Consider the following 16200-nt stretch of genomic DNA (forward strand, 5'->3'; position numbering starts at 1 on the left):
TAAACGATACTGTTGCCGACGGTTGAACGACCTTAGTATATGAATAAGTCACTAGAAAAAAGAAATCGAATGCAAATAAAACGTTTGTAATTGACACAGGAGCATGAAGGCTTCTACACAGATAAACAGACGTCTCACTCAACACATGTTCCATCGTTCACGGTTGATTTAATTTTTGTAGGTGGTCATTCGGCCACCGATGGCGCTTCCATCGATTTTGCTTGTGTTTGACGTTTACGCACTACCGTCACCTGTTTGCCGCATGGCCGGCCACACATCGTGGTTTTAACATTGGGCGACTATGCTTCCGTGACGATGATTTGGATTGCATTTTGTTCTAAGTGAGACGTCTGTTTCTCTGTGGTTTCTACTTTTAAAGTGTTTCACATTTACACATAAAAAACTAAGAAAAACATGATAAAATGATGAATTGAATCAACTACTGAATCGAAATCCGTCCACCGCCCTACCCGCAAAAAATGGCAGCAGAAACTCCGCGTTTGGTGGGTGTCGATGTTTTCGATTTTTGTTGTTTTAATTTCAAAGTCTACTTTCCATTTCAATGCCATAAAAGCTCACTATCAAGCATCTGAACCGGATAAGAAAAATTGATTATAAATTAATCACCTTTAACTTCCTTTAATTTATTGCAATATCTCATGAGGAGGGCGGATTTCGGGACCACAACAAAAATTGAAATGCGAAGCCTTTCCACCACCAATGGCAAGAAAGCTTTGGTGCGCATGTTCGTAGCAGGTGGAAATTCTCGTTATGTACGGTTTTACGATTTGCCACCGGAGATATCTGATCGCGGTGTTTCTTTCGTGCTAACTAAGTTTGGAAAAGTTAAACGCACCCTGTTCAAGCAATTCAATTTCAGCTTAATTCCCGATAGCAACCTGTGGTAACCAATACCGACGGTATCCGAACAGTCTGGTTTCTTGAAAAGCAGTCAATTTTTTTTGCATCCTTCCGTCGAAAAAATGTTCATAAAACTGCTCTCAAGTTCTGTCAGCTCATCATGGCTTACCGCGATTAATGATAGCCAATTATTACCAGAGAAATAACAGGAAATAACTAGATACTCATTTTACTGACTATTCTGTGGAATGTAAGTGTTATATCGTTCAATATCATTATCATTTTTATATTTACATTAACTATCATCGTATTCTCTACAAAATCTAGATAAAAATTTCCAAAGAAACATGAGTATCACTAGTATCTAATTTACTAATGCCATGTTGTTTCTTTTCCCAACATTTCTTAGACTAATTATCACATTTATAATCGAATGAATGAGTTGCCATGCTCACGGCACGGCAAATGCTGGGTAAAGCGTACCATTGGTACTTCGCGTACCTGAAGGAATAAAATAGACCCCATCTCGCGGTCCTTAGCCTCTGTCCCAGCAACTCCTATCCCTACCTCCCCGCGGTGCTGGCCGGGATACGAGCAACCTTAGGGAAGATCGGGTAACCAACCCCGGTGGGAACTATGGTCGTATGCTGACAGGGAAGGGGGGGTTTGCTCCTCTCCGGAGGTGCAAATTTTATTGAGCGTCTGTTCTCCATGTCAGGATCGGCTCACAACAGCGTCTGTTCTCCATGTTAGGGGCAGCTGATAATCGTACGAGTGCCAGCGAGGGACTCTAAGTGAAACTGTGCACCATGGTCCACCGGAAATAAGGAGGAATGGTCCTCCGGAAATTTAGGGGGTTTGGTGTCAGGCCCTGCAAGCCAGCCTTTAAAAAATCTTAAGCAACGAACAATCAACAAGATAGTACGGACCGGAACCATCGGCGAAGACCACTGCGACGAAAAGGGACTAGCGATTGGAAACTCGGTTCGTGGAACTGCAAATCTCTCAACTTCATCGGGAGCACACGCATACTCGCCGATGTGCTCAAGGACCGTGGATTCGGCATCGTAGCGCTGCACGAGGTTTGTTGGAAGGGATCAATGGTGCGAACGTTTAGAGGTAATCATACCATCTACCGGAGCTGCGGCAACACACACGAGCTGGGAACAGCTTTCATAGTGATGGGCGATATGCAAAGGCGCGTGATCGGGTGGTGGCCGATCAATGAAAGAATGTGCAAGTTGAGGATCAAAGGCCGGTTCTTCAACTTCAGCATAATCAACGTCCATAGCCCACACTCCGGAAGCACTGATGATGATAAGGACGCATTCTACGCGCAGCTGGAACGTGAGTACGACAGCTGCCCAAGCCACGACGTCAAAATCATCATAGGAGATTTGAACGCTCAGGTTGGCCAAGAGGAGGAATTTAGACCGACTATTGGAAAGTTCAGCGCTCACCGGCTGACGAACGAAAACGGCCTACGACTAATTGATTTCGCCGCCTCCAAGAATATGGCCATTCGCAGCACTTACTTCCAACACAGCCTCCCGTATCGGTACACCTGGAGATCACCACTGCAGACAGAATCACAAATCTACCACGTTCTGATTGATGGACGGCACTTCTCCGACATTATCGACGTCAGGACATATCGTGGCGCTAACATCGACTCTGACCACTATCTGACCACTGCGTCCAAAACTATCCGTCATCAACAATGTTCGGTACCGACGACCGCCGCGGTACGACCTAGAGCGACTGAAGCAACCTGATGTCGCCACTGCATACACGCAGCATCTCGAGGCAGCGTTGCCGGAAGAGGGTGAGCTCGATGGGGCCCCTCTCGAGGACTGCTGGAATTCAGTCAAAGCAGCCATTAACGACGCAGCGGAGAACAACGTCGGGTATATGGGTCGAAGTCGACGGAACGATTGGTTCGACGAAGAGTGCAGACAGATTCTGGAGGAGAAGGACGCAGCGCGGGCGGTCGCGCTGCAGCAAGGTACCCGGCAGAACGTGAAACGTTATAGACGGAAGCGGAGACAGCAGACCCGCCTTTTTCAGGAGAAGAAACGCCGCCTGGAAGAAGCGGAGTGCGAGGAGATGGAACAGCTGTGCCGTTCTCAAGATACACGCAAGTTCTATCAGAAGCTCAACGCATCCCGCAAAGGCTTCGTGCCGCGAGCCGAAATGTGCCGGGATAAGGATGGGAGCATCTTGACGGACGAACGTGTGGTGATCGAAAGGTGGAAGCAGCACTACGAGGAACATCTGAATGGCGCTGAGAGTACAGGCAGTGAAAGTCAAGGCAGCAGAGGAGATGACTACCTCAGTTCAGCGGACGATGGAAGCCAACCAGCCCCCACCTTGAGGGAAGTTAAGGATGCCATTCAACAGCTAAAGACCAATAAAGCAGCTGGTAAGGATGGTATCGGAGCTGAGCTCATCAAGATGGGCCCGGAAAAGCTGGCCACTTGCCTGCACAAACTGATAGTCAGAATCTGGGAAACCGAACAGCTAACGGAGGAGTGGAAGGAAGGGGTTATATGCCCCATCTACAAGAAAGGCGACAAACTGGAGTGTGAGAACTTTCGAGCGATCACCATCCTTAATGCCGCCTACAAAGTGATATCCCAGATCATCTTCCGTCGTCTGTCACCATTAGTGAACGAGTTCGTGGGAAGTTATCAAGCCGGCTTCGTTGACGGCCGCTCGACAACGGACCAGATCATTACTGTACGGCAAATCCTTCAAAAATGCCGTGAATACCAGGTCCCAACGCACCATCTGTTCGTTGATTTCAAGGCGGCATACGACAGTATAGACCGCGTAGAGCTATGGAAAATTATGGACGAGAACAGCTTCCCTGCGAAGCTTACCAGACTGATCAAAGCAACGGTGGATGGTGTGCAAAACTGTGTGAAGATTTCGGGCGAACACTCCAGTTCGTTCGAATCGCGCCGGGGACTAAGACAAGGTGATGGACTTTCGTGCCTGTTGTTCAACATTGCGCTAGAAGGTGTCATGCGGAGAGCCGAGTGTAACAGCCGGGGTACGATTTTCAACAGATCCAGTCAATTTATTTGCTTCGCGGATGACATGGACATTGTCGGCCGAACATTTGCAAAGGTGGCAGAACTGTACACCCGACTGAAACGTGAAGCAACAAAAGTTGGACTGGTGGTGAATGCGTCAAAGACAAAGTACAAGCTTGTGGGCGGAACCGAGCGCGCAGGGCCCGCCTGGGAAGTAGTGTTACGATAGACGGGGATACCTTCGAGGTGGTCGAGGAATTCGTCTACCTCGGATCCTTGCTAACGGCTGACAACAACGTTAGTCGTGAAATACGAAGGCGCATCATCTGTGGAAGTCGGGCCTACTACGGGCTCCAGAAGAAACTGCGGTCGAAAAAGATTCGCCACCGCACCAAATGTGTCATGTACAAGACGCTTATAAGACCGGTTGTCCTCTACGGACATGAAACATGGACAATGCTCGAGGAGGACTTGCAAGCACTCGGAGTATTCGAGAGACGGGTGCTTAGGACCATCTTTGGCGGTGTGCAAGAAGACGGTGTGTGGCGGCGAAGAATGAACCATGAGCTCGCCCAACTCTACGGCGAACCCAGTATCCAGAAGGTAGCTAAAGCCGGAAGGGTACGATGGGCAGGACATGTTGCAAGAATGCCGGACAGCAACCCTGCAAAGATGGTGTTCGCTTCCGATCCGGCAGGTACGAGACGGCGTGGAGCGCAGCGAGCGAGATGGGCAGACCAGGTGCAGAACGACTTGGCGAGCGTGGGGCGTATCCGAGGATGGAGAGATGCGGCCTCGAACCGTGCATTGTGGCTTCAAATTGTTGATTCAGTGTTATCTGTTTAGATGTTAACTAAATAAATGAAAAATGAAATGAGTTGCCATTACCGCCTACTATTTTCTTATTCTTAGTGAGTGGTAACCTAAAACATCAGCCGCTGAATGTAGCATTGACATATTTTTAAACAGATAGGCTCTCAACAATAAATTGAGTATACAATCTGCATAAGACATTTTATGAGACGTTTCGCGATGGTCCGATTATTTACTTCTAATGTTTTTTTCCGTTAGGTGCGAACACAAAATAATGTTTGTAACGTTTTACTTTTCATTCGTGTTTTCTTCAGCATTTCATGCTTAGAATGTAATGGTATGAATCATTTAACGACACGTTTTAAGAATCATGAAAAACTTTGTTCTAAAACCCTGGTAGACGAAAAGTAAAACAGGCAGAATTGATGATGGGACCCATTGGAATGTTCAGCACGAAATTATCAAACAAACGGGCTTCCACTAATTGTCAAAGTAGATAAACACGAGAAAAACAGCTGTTTCGATTTGTCTCATTCGGTTTCTTCGTGCCGCATGCCTACCACAAAGATAGTCGCACAACCAAAAGTCATAACGATTTTCGTAGTCACCTCTTAACATAAGTGAGTACACGTCACTATAGACCGTTAAAACCAGAATGTCGTCTTAAATAAACTAATAGTAGGAACTCTGGTAACATCAATGTATCAAAAACATTTATAACGCCTTAATAAATTCGTAAATTCAAAATCATTATTACAAAGGTTACAAAGCGCAATTCACCCAGGTTTTTATTACACAGTTTTGTTTTAGTCGTTTAAGACTTTCAGCGTCTATGAAACAATGAGTTAACCCCATGAAAAAAATCACAAAAAATCAAAGAAAATTGCTGAAAAAGCTGTGAAAGTTTAGGTTAATCGAAAAATTAATGAATTCCAAACACATAAAAAGGGTGTATGAGCATAATGTAAACAGGAATTGTCATCTGTGGTGTTAACATTATACTAAGCACGCGCTAGTATTGTCGAATAGTGCATTTTCATCGCGCGATCTGTCGAAATATTGTGTTCTACATTGCGTGGCCGGTAATAAAGCTAATCAGTTCAGTGTGTGTTTTCTCTTGCTTCGGACAGCAGAACGATCGCGCGATCCGCCGAAATATTGTGTTCTGCATTGCGCGGCCGGTAATAAAGCTAATCAGTTCAGTGTGTGTTTTCTCTTGTGATTTGAGCAAGTATGTACAGTGCGTGGTGGTATGTGTTTTGGTCGTCGCGAAATAGTTCTGTGTTGATTTTACGATTGATCGTATTTCGAATAGCAAGCAAAACTGTCGCGTGATCCGAGATATTTTGTTTTGATCTGTACGGTTCGCGTTTTTATCTGTATTTCATATAATCCCTCCCTTAGATCGCATCACTTACCAAAGTGAATCCAGATAGAATATTGTATGCAACTAACACAATACCACATCCCGTGACAATCGTGGAGATGCATAGGTGTTCTCGGTCTCTAGTAGCAACGAGAGTCGAACTAACAATCCTACCTTTCCTATATGACCGTAAGGACGTGGCCGGCGCCGTTATTGACTTTAAATACGTGAGCTTCTGAAACGTGTATATTGAGAATGGATAGTATATCCCATGCTCCATTCACATGGTTCTCTGTACAATTTCACAAGTTCCAGTCAATCACGGAGTAGCAACTACGAAATGTACGGTCATAATGCTCATGCTCATGTTTCGATTTGTCTCATAAAATGTCTTATACTAGATTATACACTGGAAGCGTTTAGTACGGGAAGTCCTCGCTTCCGTTTTTATGAGATCTGAAGAAAACTATCAAGCTCGAACTCAAATCGATCTAGAGTGCGACGCTGCAATCAAATTGACAATTTGATCGAAAAAAAACAACCCGAGCGAGATCGGGAAGGATCGACTGGTTCTATATAACATGCAATAGATCAATAGGGCCCTCCTTAGCCGTGCGGTAAGACGCGCGGCTTCAAAGCAAGACCATGCTGAGGGTGGCTGGGTTCGATTCCCGGTGCCGGTCCAGGCAATTTTCGGATTGGAATTATGTGAGATGAAAAACCCAGAAAAGGTTTATGAATCACGACAAAACTCTGGTAGATCTTATTGTTATACTATATTCTTTTCTCTTAGAATAGCTACAGATATTATACAATTTATATTTACTCGCGCCACTGCGCAATGTTCGGCGCCAAGAACAAAACGGAAGGAACAGTGGATGTAAAAAGAGTTGCAAACGCGCTTCGTTTCGTTTCGTATTAAGTACCTAGTTCGACGTTTTATATTCACGTAGAGTCTTCTATAAAGTCGATTGACGCTGAAGAGTTTCGGTTCAGTTGGTGTTTCATAAGCAGGCAAATCGGACGTCCAGTCTGTAGGTCAGTCGTTCGCCGGTCGTGTCTTCCCAAAGTGCATCATTTGTAAGTGTCAAGTTTGTTCTGAAAAATTGTTATCGAAAAATGTCTGTCTGGTGTTTTAATGCGGTCTCGCTACAGTCGCTTGTAGTATATTATCATATGTAAAGCTAGTACAAAACATATGATAATCATCCGATAATCAGAACAACGGTATTTGTGAAGAAATGTAAACCCACGGAAACGAAACGCCAAGAAGAAAGAAACGTGTGAGATGTGTTTAGATGCAGCGCGAGAAGCTCGTTTATTCCATATCTTGTGTGATAACTGAATTGAAACTTGATAATTTACATGAAGTTTAAATGTTCACAGTTAAGCAGAGTGCAAGAAAAAATAACATCGGTTTTGTTAAGATATTGGTGTAAATAAATCATTGAGTAATTAAGGTTTTCGTAAGATTAATTTAAAGGTTATACGATAATCTTTTAAACAAGTGTTACATGTGGAAAACTGATATCAATGCAATGCTAGCTGTTAGGCGATTGTCTGTAAATGGAATCACGATATATGATGAAGGTGATCATGCGCAACGTACCGTAAGAAAACTGCATTTTGAAGGCTATCGTCGTCGCTAGTTAGATGTGCAGTGCAGAAATCAAATGCATGATCTTCACGGCTAAGAATTGCAAACGGGTTTCCAGTACACGTTTTCCTAAAAATCTATTTTAGCCGTTCGTTTCAAGCTACTGTAGCTATGCATCGCAAAAACAAGTGATCCAATAGATCCATTGTAAACATATTTATTACAGGTTTGATTTTTAAATAGATATATTCACTTTCGGCTAATAAGGTTTTGCTTTGTGGATTATTTTTTTTTCATACGCTTAGTTCTCTCCATTTAATTCCACCACGTAAACGTAGTGGAATTAAATGGAGAGTACTAAACTCGTCTTAGACGGTAGCAAATTCATTCAAATGAACGCATATATGTGAATTGGTGGAAATAATCAAATCTATCCCCAAAGTGCTGTTATGTGTTTTCTCATAACATTTTACAATATGTATACGAGAAAAGCACCATCATTTTTATGTGGGTTCTGGGTTTCTTGTTTTTGTTTTGCGATTTTCTATTACTCTTATGAAATAAGAAATACCTTACTAAATTTTGAACTCCTGTGAAAAAGCATGGAAACAATAAATGTGGGGATGAAAACATTATTTTTTTAAACTACTTCACAGAAAGAATGACATGAATAAATATAAATGCTTGCCATCCCTACCACTCTATGCAGCTTTACACAAATTGTACAAATTCCTGAATGTGTTCTTAGTGTATTATTCAGTGTAGCCGTAGTGATCAAGATTTGTATATATGAATCGACTGTTGGCTCCGGAAATTGCACAACAACGATTTTATTACATTTTCTGAAAAATATTCTAAAATTATTTCACATATGATGGAAAACGCTAAAAAATCAATGCATATGTTCTATGTTCTTCAAATCATTTTTGAATTTAGATTTTTTGTCAATAACGCACGGTGCGAAATCCATATAATACAGGCCATTAGAGGCCATGCGAATTATTTACGATTGAGATATGTCCAAACCAGATGACACAAATAAATGGGATTAACTGTTTTTAAATAAGATTTTCTAAGCCCTTCAAATCATTCTGAAAATAAGTCCAATTCATCTACCAGGTCAGCAAGGTGCTGTGGAAAACCGATAGCAACCCATCAATCCAACCAAGTGATTAGAGGCCATGAGTATAATTTACGATTTAGATATGTTCGAACCGGATGGTATTCGCATGGCCTCTGAGGGTCTGTATGGACATGATGAGTTGCTGTCAATTTTTAACCGAGTCTAGTTGACATGGTAGAACAATTAGTTTGAAGTCCAGAGCGATGTGAAGGGCTTCGTCCATCGTATTTGATCATGTCTAAATAAAAAATCATACTCATGTTCGAGGCCATGGGCTTATCACTTGATGCGTTGCTATAAATTTCCAGCCGAGCCTAGTTGACCTAGTGGAACAATTGGTTTGAACTCCATAATGATTTGAGGGGCTTAGATCTTCGTATTTGGTCATTTCTAAATCAAAATCATACGCATGGCCTTAATGTCAACAATCCGTAGAATAAAAAGCGTAGAATAAAAAGATGATAGTTGTTCTTGCTTCAGTACTGAAAGTGGTGCCCATGAAAACGCGAAGTGGACCAATATTGGATTCCGAAAAGTTCATCCTTAAAAAGCTTGTATGGACACGACGCGTCGCGACGGCTTACTGTTGATTTTTTTCCAGGCATAATAGACTGGGCTGAACTACAGAATGATTTGAAGATCTTAGATCATTCGGTTTGAGCATATCTGAATTATAATTCTTACGCATGGCGTCTATGCGCTTGTATGAATATGATGGACGTAATTAATGATTTGGTGAATCTAGAATAGCTGCAGTAATATTAGTAATATTGGCTGCATCACGTTATGCATCATATATGAAATAGTTTTTGCACATTTTACGAAAAAACAGTAATATATTTGTTGTTGCAAGATGTTATTATGCATTTTACGTTTATATAAAAGGGGCAAACTGTCGATTTCATAATGTAGGTGTTGCCAATCAACAAGCAGAAATTTATTAGCTGACGATTATTTTGAGTAAATAAACATGTATATTTGGCTTAGAAATGCCTGCCTAAGATATCCTACACCGATATTCCCCGAACATCTAATTGTGTATAATGGTTTATTTTGATTTAACAATTTAAGTAAACATTTTAACGTCAGGAGAAATGTATATTGCAGAAAGTGAGTTTCTAAACAAAATATCAAGAACTGTACCTCAGACATAATTTACTAAAATTGAATTACTCAGATCAGAAGAGTGGACCGGTTCAACATATAGTGGATGAAATCAAACTTTTGGCCGATGCATACCATGCACTTAAATAAACATTAAGCACAGACAAACACACGTAACACTTGTCAAATTTCCATCGTTAACTGATTTGCTAGTCCAGAGGTTCCCAAACTTTTGGATATGCGACCCACCTAGCAGAATCCCATATTGCTTGCGACCCACCAGGTATCAAATGCATTGATTTTGTGAAATTAGATAAAAATGAGTTCGCGTTAGATTGGTCAAATTATAATAAATTGCATTATATCCCATCATTGTATTTGTCAAAAATTCGTCAATTTTTTGGATTGGATTTGGATGAATTTGAATTGAATGTGGGTTGGATTTGGATTGGATTTGAAATTTATTCAGATTGGATTTGAATTGGAATTCGATTTGATTAGGATTGGATTTTGATTGGATTTGAATTAGATTTGGATTGGATTTTAAATTAATTTGGATTTGATTTAGATCGGATTTGAATTGGATTAGGATTGGTTTTGGATTGGGTTCGGAGCTTACATTTGGATTGTATAGGACTTCTACTTGCCCAAATATCGTATAACAAAAAAATGGCCGTTGATCTCGTCAGGTTTTTTGTTCTTTAATCATCCAATCATTAGTTAGATCCTAATTCAAAATATGAAATAGATTTGTGGGACAAAATAGTAACAAAATTATAAATTAAGATTTGTCTTTCGCGACCCACCACTGAACAGCCCACGACCCCCCTGGGGGTCGCGACCCACAGTTTGGGAACCTCTGTGCTAGTCGATTCCCCTCAAAGATTCCAAGAATTGGTTCCATTCCACTTTTTATTTCGAAATTTCGTAGGCTCAATTTCGAGAAAAATTTGCATAATTTTACAACATAAGTTTAAGAAAAATGTGTAAGGTAAATAATGTATTTTGGACATTTTAATATGTTTTGGACTTTTGACTATATTTTCCATGTTTTGTATCCGAAATAGCTTCAAAAACTTGTGATGATGTGGCTGTTTAGCATCTTCAATAATCACATTTTTAATTTATTTTATGCAGCAAAAATAAATAAATAAAGCCAAATGTTCAAAATATATTCAGATGTCCAAAATACCATAGTTACCCTATCTTAAGGTAAAATTTTACTACATGAAAAATACCTACGATCAGCTCGTAATCCTTGTACTGAGCTAACAATACCCGAAATCGGATGTAAGACGGCTAAAATACGGCTAAAAACGTTTACCTATATTTTTCGAGGGTGAACACAAACTTTCGGCTGGGAGTTTGGCCGGGAGTGTATCTTGCTCTGCTTGCGGTTCATATTAACAGTAGGGTCAAATTTTTATATCATTTTGAATTCAACACATCGCTGTATGAAGGGTCAAAATGAGGGTAGTGGACTTGTAAGCAAAGACACTTACATATACGAAACCCACGGGAATCCAGCAGAATGATCCAACCAATTGAATAATGAAATTTGCAATCTGCATGTTTAATGCAAATTGCAAGTTTAATGCAAATTGCAAGTTTAGCCTAAACGGTTTAGAAAAAATAAAATGGCGGTAAAATAGCGCAATTAAACAATAATATGCAATAGCGTAATAATTTCCCTGAAAAAAAAACATCCAAGGGAGTTGACAATGCATAGTAATTAATGCACAAGTAAAGCAACATCGTCGCTAGCTTGAGCTTGAGCTTGATTGACTGCTCGTAGTTGCTACTCCATTATGACCAGATCAGCTGTTCTTGCACAGGGAACCAACAAATGTTTGCTTGGACTAGCACACATCTTCAATGTACAAGTACTGGTGATCTCATTTGTTAAGTCATACTGGCGCCTGCCACGTCAGAATGCAAGTCAATGTAGGAAAGGGGGAGGAAATGATGATGCAATCACTCGCCCACTGCAAGCTGAATATACCTCTGCACTTGCCATGAGTTCATGCGGAATTTGTTGGAATTGCTGGGTTAGGTAGGAGAAGCAGAGGTCCGTCTTGGTTAACGAGCTGCCAATGTGATAGATAGGAGAAGGTAACTGATGGAATTTCTAATTGGATGTAGGAAACGAGCTCTATAGTTCATTTCCATTTCTAGCAGATTACTGTTAGACTACTCCAGTTGAAGGTATAGAAATAGTAATGGAAACGGTATGGAAGTCCATTTCCAGTTCTAGCGATTGCTAGAACATGAGAAATAAAGAGAAAGATACAAAGTAGGAGAATGGAACGGACCTGGGATTGAACCCACGACCTCCTGCGTATGAGGCAGAAGCAGTAGCCATATGACTACCAAGCCCGCTAGTAAAGCAACATCGCCGCTAGGTGGATTAATCTGTTTTTTTTTATTGTTACCATTTTGTAAGCTAAAGTTCGATTAGAAAGTTCAAATCGAGATTCTCGCATCTAATTGGTGAATGAAAGTAAGTGGGTACATCAACGATCACGATTTACCGGGTTTAGCATTTTTTTTTCAATATTATCAGTATAGCCAGGTAAATACAGCTCGTGATATGATTAACTGTACAAGCCATAACTGATTAGTTATCACGATCAGAAGTTGAGAATAACCGTGCGCCATCGGTGATGTAATTGATAACCCGACACTAGTGCACTGTCATTATAGCATTTCTGAGAACTAGGTACAGATTTTATTTTCTCATAGTTCAACATATAATCGAAAATAGACGTTTTTGTGTTTGTAGACATTTATTTGCTGGGTACCATAGTTCAAAAGTAAATTGATTTGTATCAGGGTAGTAGTATAGGGCGCCCCACCCCACGTTCCTGGTTGAATTTAAGAAAATTATAACTATAGGTATAGTTAAAAATCAGTTGGCATGGTACTTATTTAATGTTTGTAAAACTTTCATATTATGCTGGAAAGATTAGAATATTACACAATGAAAGTAAAAGCAAAACTCGAAAAGCTAGTGATAGGATCTAATTCTCAATGTTTAAAATCAAAATTATCAAATGATTGAACCTTTCATGGTATCCGCAATACTAGTTGGATGAATCTATTTTTTTTATCTTATCGGGCTCTCGCTGAAAGTTCTTATAAACATGAACACATGGTGCAACCAACCCGTGAGCAACTTGACGGCTCCAGTACATTGTCAGTGTACCCTACGTGGTTTGTTGCTGGAACCCGAGAACAATTTAACATCTGCAGTACAGTGTCACTGAACCCCGATATTTTGGTTCAATAAGTTTAATTGGTTCTGTCAAACTTGTGATTATCTGAATCATTTTATGAAAAGAGTGAAAACAAAGGTGATATCTAGTACAAATTACCGTGACAAAAATCATTCCAAACTAGAATTAATATTAGGAAAGAGGTGGTAGCTGATGACCCTAAGATGACCAGCTGAAAGTTGAAGGAGTGATTGCAAAAAAAAAACAAATGGCGAAAATTTTACCAACGGTTCATTTTTATCGATAGCGCTTAAATGTCGCATAACTTGGGCATTTATAAGGATTTCGCAGCAAATGGGTGATTCATCCTTTTCATTTTTAATTTATAATAAACCCCCGCGAAATGTTTCTCTAGTTAATCCGATTGTCAAATACATATAACTGAACCAAAATAAACCCACAACCATTTAAAAACAGACAGGATAATATATTTAAATGAGTTTTTGTACTTTTTATTCTGGAAAAAATAAAATAGCGCATCGATTTAAGTACTTTCCAAAACTATCCTTCGTTAAGAAATTACCACGAACAAATCATGTTTTATTTTGATCCAAATGTAAAGTGTGTGTGCCCTCCTTAGCCGTGCGGTATGACGCGCGGCTATAAAGCAAGACCATGCTGAGGGTGGCTGGGTTCGATTCCCGGTGCCGGTCTAGGCAATTTTCGGATTGGAAATTGTCTCGACTTCTCTGGGCATAAAAGTATCATCGTGTTAGCCTCATGATATACGAATACAAAAATGGTAACCTGGCTTAGAAACCTCGCAGGTAATAACTGTAGAAGTGCTTAATGAACACTAAGCTCCCAATCAGCACAAGTCAGACAAAAATGGTTGCAGCAACTTGAGTGTGACCAAATCAAGTCACATATCAGTTGCAATAACCTTTGCCGAACTTGCGTGCTGCTAGGGCTGCGAGGCGACTCTGTCCCAGTGTGGGGATGTAATGCCAATAAGAAGAAGAAGAAGAAGAAGAAGAAGAAGAAGAAGAAGAAGAAGAAGAAGAAGAAGAAGAAGAAGAAGAAGAAGAAGAAGAAGAAGAAGAAGAAGAAGAAGAAGAAGAAGAAGAAGAAGAAGAAGAAGTGAAGTGTGTTCCTGGGCGACTTCTTTGGGATTACATGAATTAAGAAATACAGCCAGGAGATACAATTGATAAGTCCTAACAGTGAATTTTCTTGAAAACTTCAACCGATTTTGTATTTTTCAAATCTATCTTTTGATTTCAACACTAGGGGTCATTCAACAATAACGTCTAAAATTTAAGGGGCAGGGGGTCTAACATTTTGTGACAGTGTATACATTAGGTATACCAAAAATAGTAACAGAGGGGAAAGGAGGAATGAAAAACTTTGGAAAGTAGTAGACGTCATACTTGAATCACCTTACAATATTTTGAGGAGTACTGGAGTTTTTTGGAACAGTTTAATTAATAATTGATGCTGATTTAAATTTTATTGTCTCTACACCCAACCAGCGGATGGTAGTTTTTAAAACAGTTCTGCATAAGAACCTTACAGAAACTGTATAATAATTGGGCATATCAGGGCTGGTAGCGACCAAAGCTGCGCGAGCTCGAGCGGTTAGTTTTCTGGAAAACAGTCATCACAATTTGAAAAATAAAACACTTGAACAATTCTGATGTGACTTGCTTACTCCAAGTCCAAAATCCGTCCCTCTCCTTTATTTACAAAAACGTTATTTATAACTACTGGCTACAATTTTTTTGTTTACAATTTTTCTCTCATTTTCAATAATGTTGCAGAATGTTGCATGCTACCTACATTTACTCTCATGTGACATTCTGCTCCGAGAGCATTCGTACTCTCTAAATAAACAATTATTTAACAATTGAGCCAGCTACTATTTCTAGGCCAGCTTATTCGCCAAGTTTTGCTTATACTTAAATATCCGTTGTTTATTTTCAACAGCGGTTGCTATTTGATTAACATAAATGGACAGGTTCCAACCTGTTCAATCTTTCCTTTTGTTCGTTTATATGACATACTTTAAAAATAGAAGAAAAATGATGATTATTGCATAGCGTTTAGGGTCGCTACAAAGCCACTCAAAAAAGTGACTTTAGTGACCAAAGCTTACGAAAAAAGGGACCAAATAGTGACTTTCAGTTGCAGAAAAAGTGACCAAATAGTGAGTTCCAATTCCAGTTAAATGAGACGAAATCAAGCGTTTTTAAGTCGAAAAAGAATAATTTGTGGCGAAAAACATCTTTTGCTTACTACTCTTTTCTCTTAGAACAAACTCAGAAGAGAAACGAAAATCGTACACGCTAACTTTTGTCTACTCAGTGACTAAGTAAAATTGTATTGCTCTCTCTTTTAACCCCACGAAAAATTTTACTCAATATCAGTCAAAACCAATCAAAGTTTTACTCCACTGGAAGTGAGTGAAATATGGTTACCACTCATAACACCTGTTTGTCTTTCCCGAAAATGATTTATCGGCGAAAATCTGCGTGAATGAGCATTTTCTTCTCTTGAGAATGAGTGAAAATTACGATCATTGGATTAGCTGAACACCTACTTTAGAAAGATGCAGAGAAATATACGATTTGTCACTGGTGCCACGGAAGTTTTTGTAATTTTTAGTGCGACAGGAACAACAGTACGGATCGTTTTGGTAGACAACGAAACAGAAAAAAAAGCTTCATGTACAACGAGCCTGGGATTGAACGCTCGACCTCCTGCTTGTAATGAGAACCATGCTCTCTGAACTTTTAAATTTTTCCCCCCTTCCGCAGATTTTTCGACTTGCTGTGCGTATTCATGAACGATTTTTGCTATGGAATTCGACACCGCATGCAATCTTCAAAATTGGGGAGACTTGATCTCCTTTCTATAATACTAGTTTATTAGTGGACGCAGTAGCGCCCGTGGCAAGTGTTTTTTTTTTGTTTCAATACTCTACGAGGTGAACCAGTCCAGGGCCGAAAACCTCATTAATAAAGATATTAATAATTAATTGTTTCAATATAAACGGTTCATTAATTCATGCATTAAAAAAAAAT

The 16200-nt window shown here is 40.1% G+C and overlaps 2 protein-coding genes across 13 annotated transcripts in view; one reads left to right on the forward strand and one right to left on the reverse strand.

Moving 5' to 3' along the window:
- The window catches only part of LOC134223873 (flotillin-2), a 619172-nt gene that overhangs the window by 72186 nt on the left and 530786 nt on the right, over window positions 1-16200 (reverse strand). The window lies entirely within an intron of this gene.
- The window catches only part of LOC134223869 (glucose dehydrogenase [FAD, quinone]), a 36250-nt gene continuing 27058 nt past the window's right edge, over window positions 7009-16200 (forward strand). For 3 of the 4 annotated variants that reach the window (XR_009982756.1, XM_062703084.1, XM_062703080.1), the window contains exon 1: window positions 7009-7158. The gene's annotated coding sequence lies outside the window, so the exon portion shown is untranslated. The remainder of the gene's footprint in view (window positions 7159-16200) is intronic. The other variant, XM_062703081.1, reaches the window with a different exon arrangement.

The sequence above is a fragment of the Armigeres subalbatus genome, chromosome 3 (genome assembly GCF_024139115.2).
Source record: "Armigeres subalbatus isolate Guangzhou_Male chromosome 3, GZ_Asu_2, whole genome shotgun sequence".
Lineage (NCBI taxonomy): Eukaryota > Metazoa > Arthropoda > Insecta > Diptera > Culicidae > Armigeres > Armigeres subalbatus.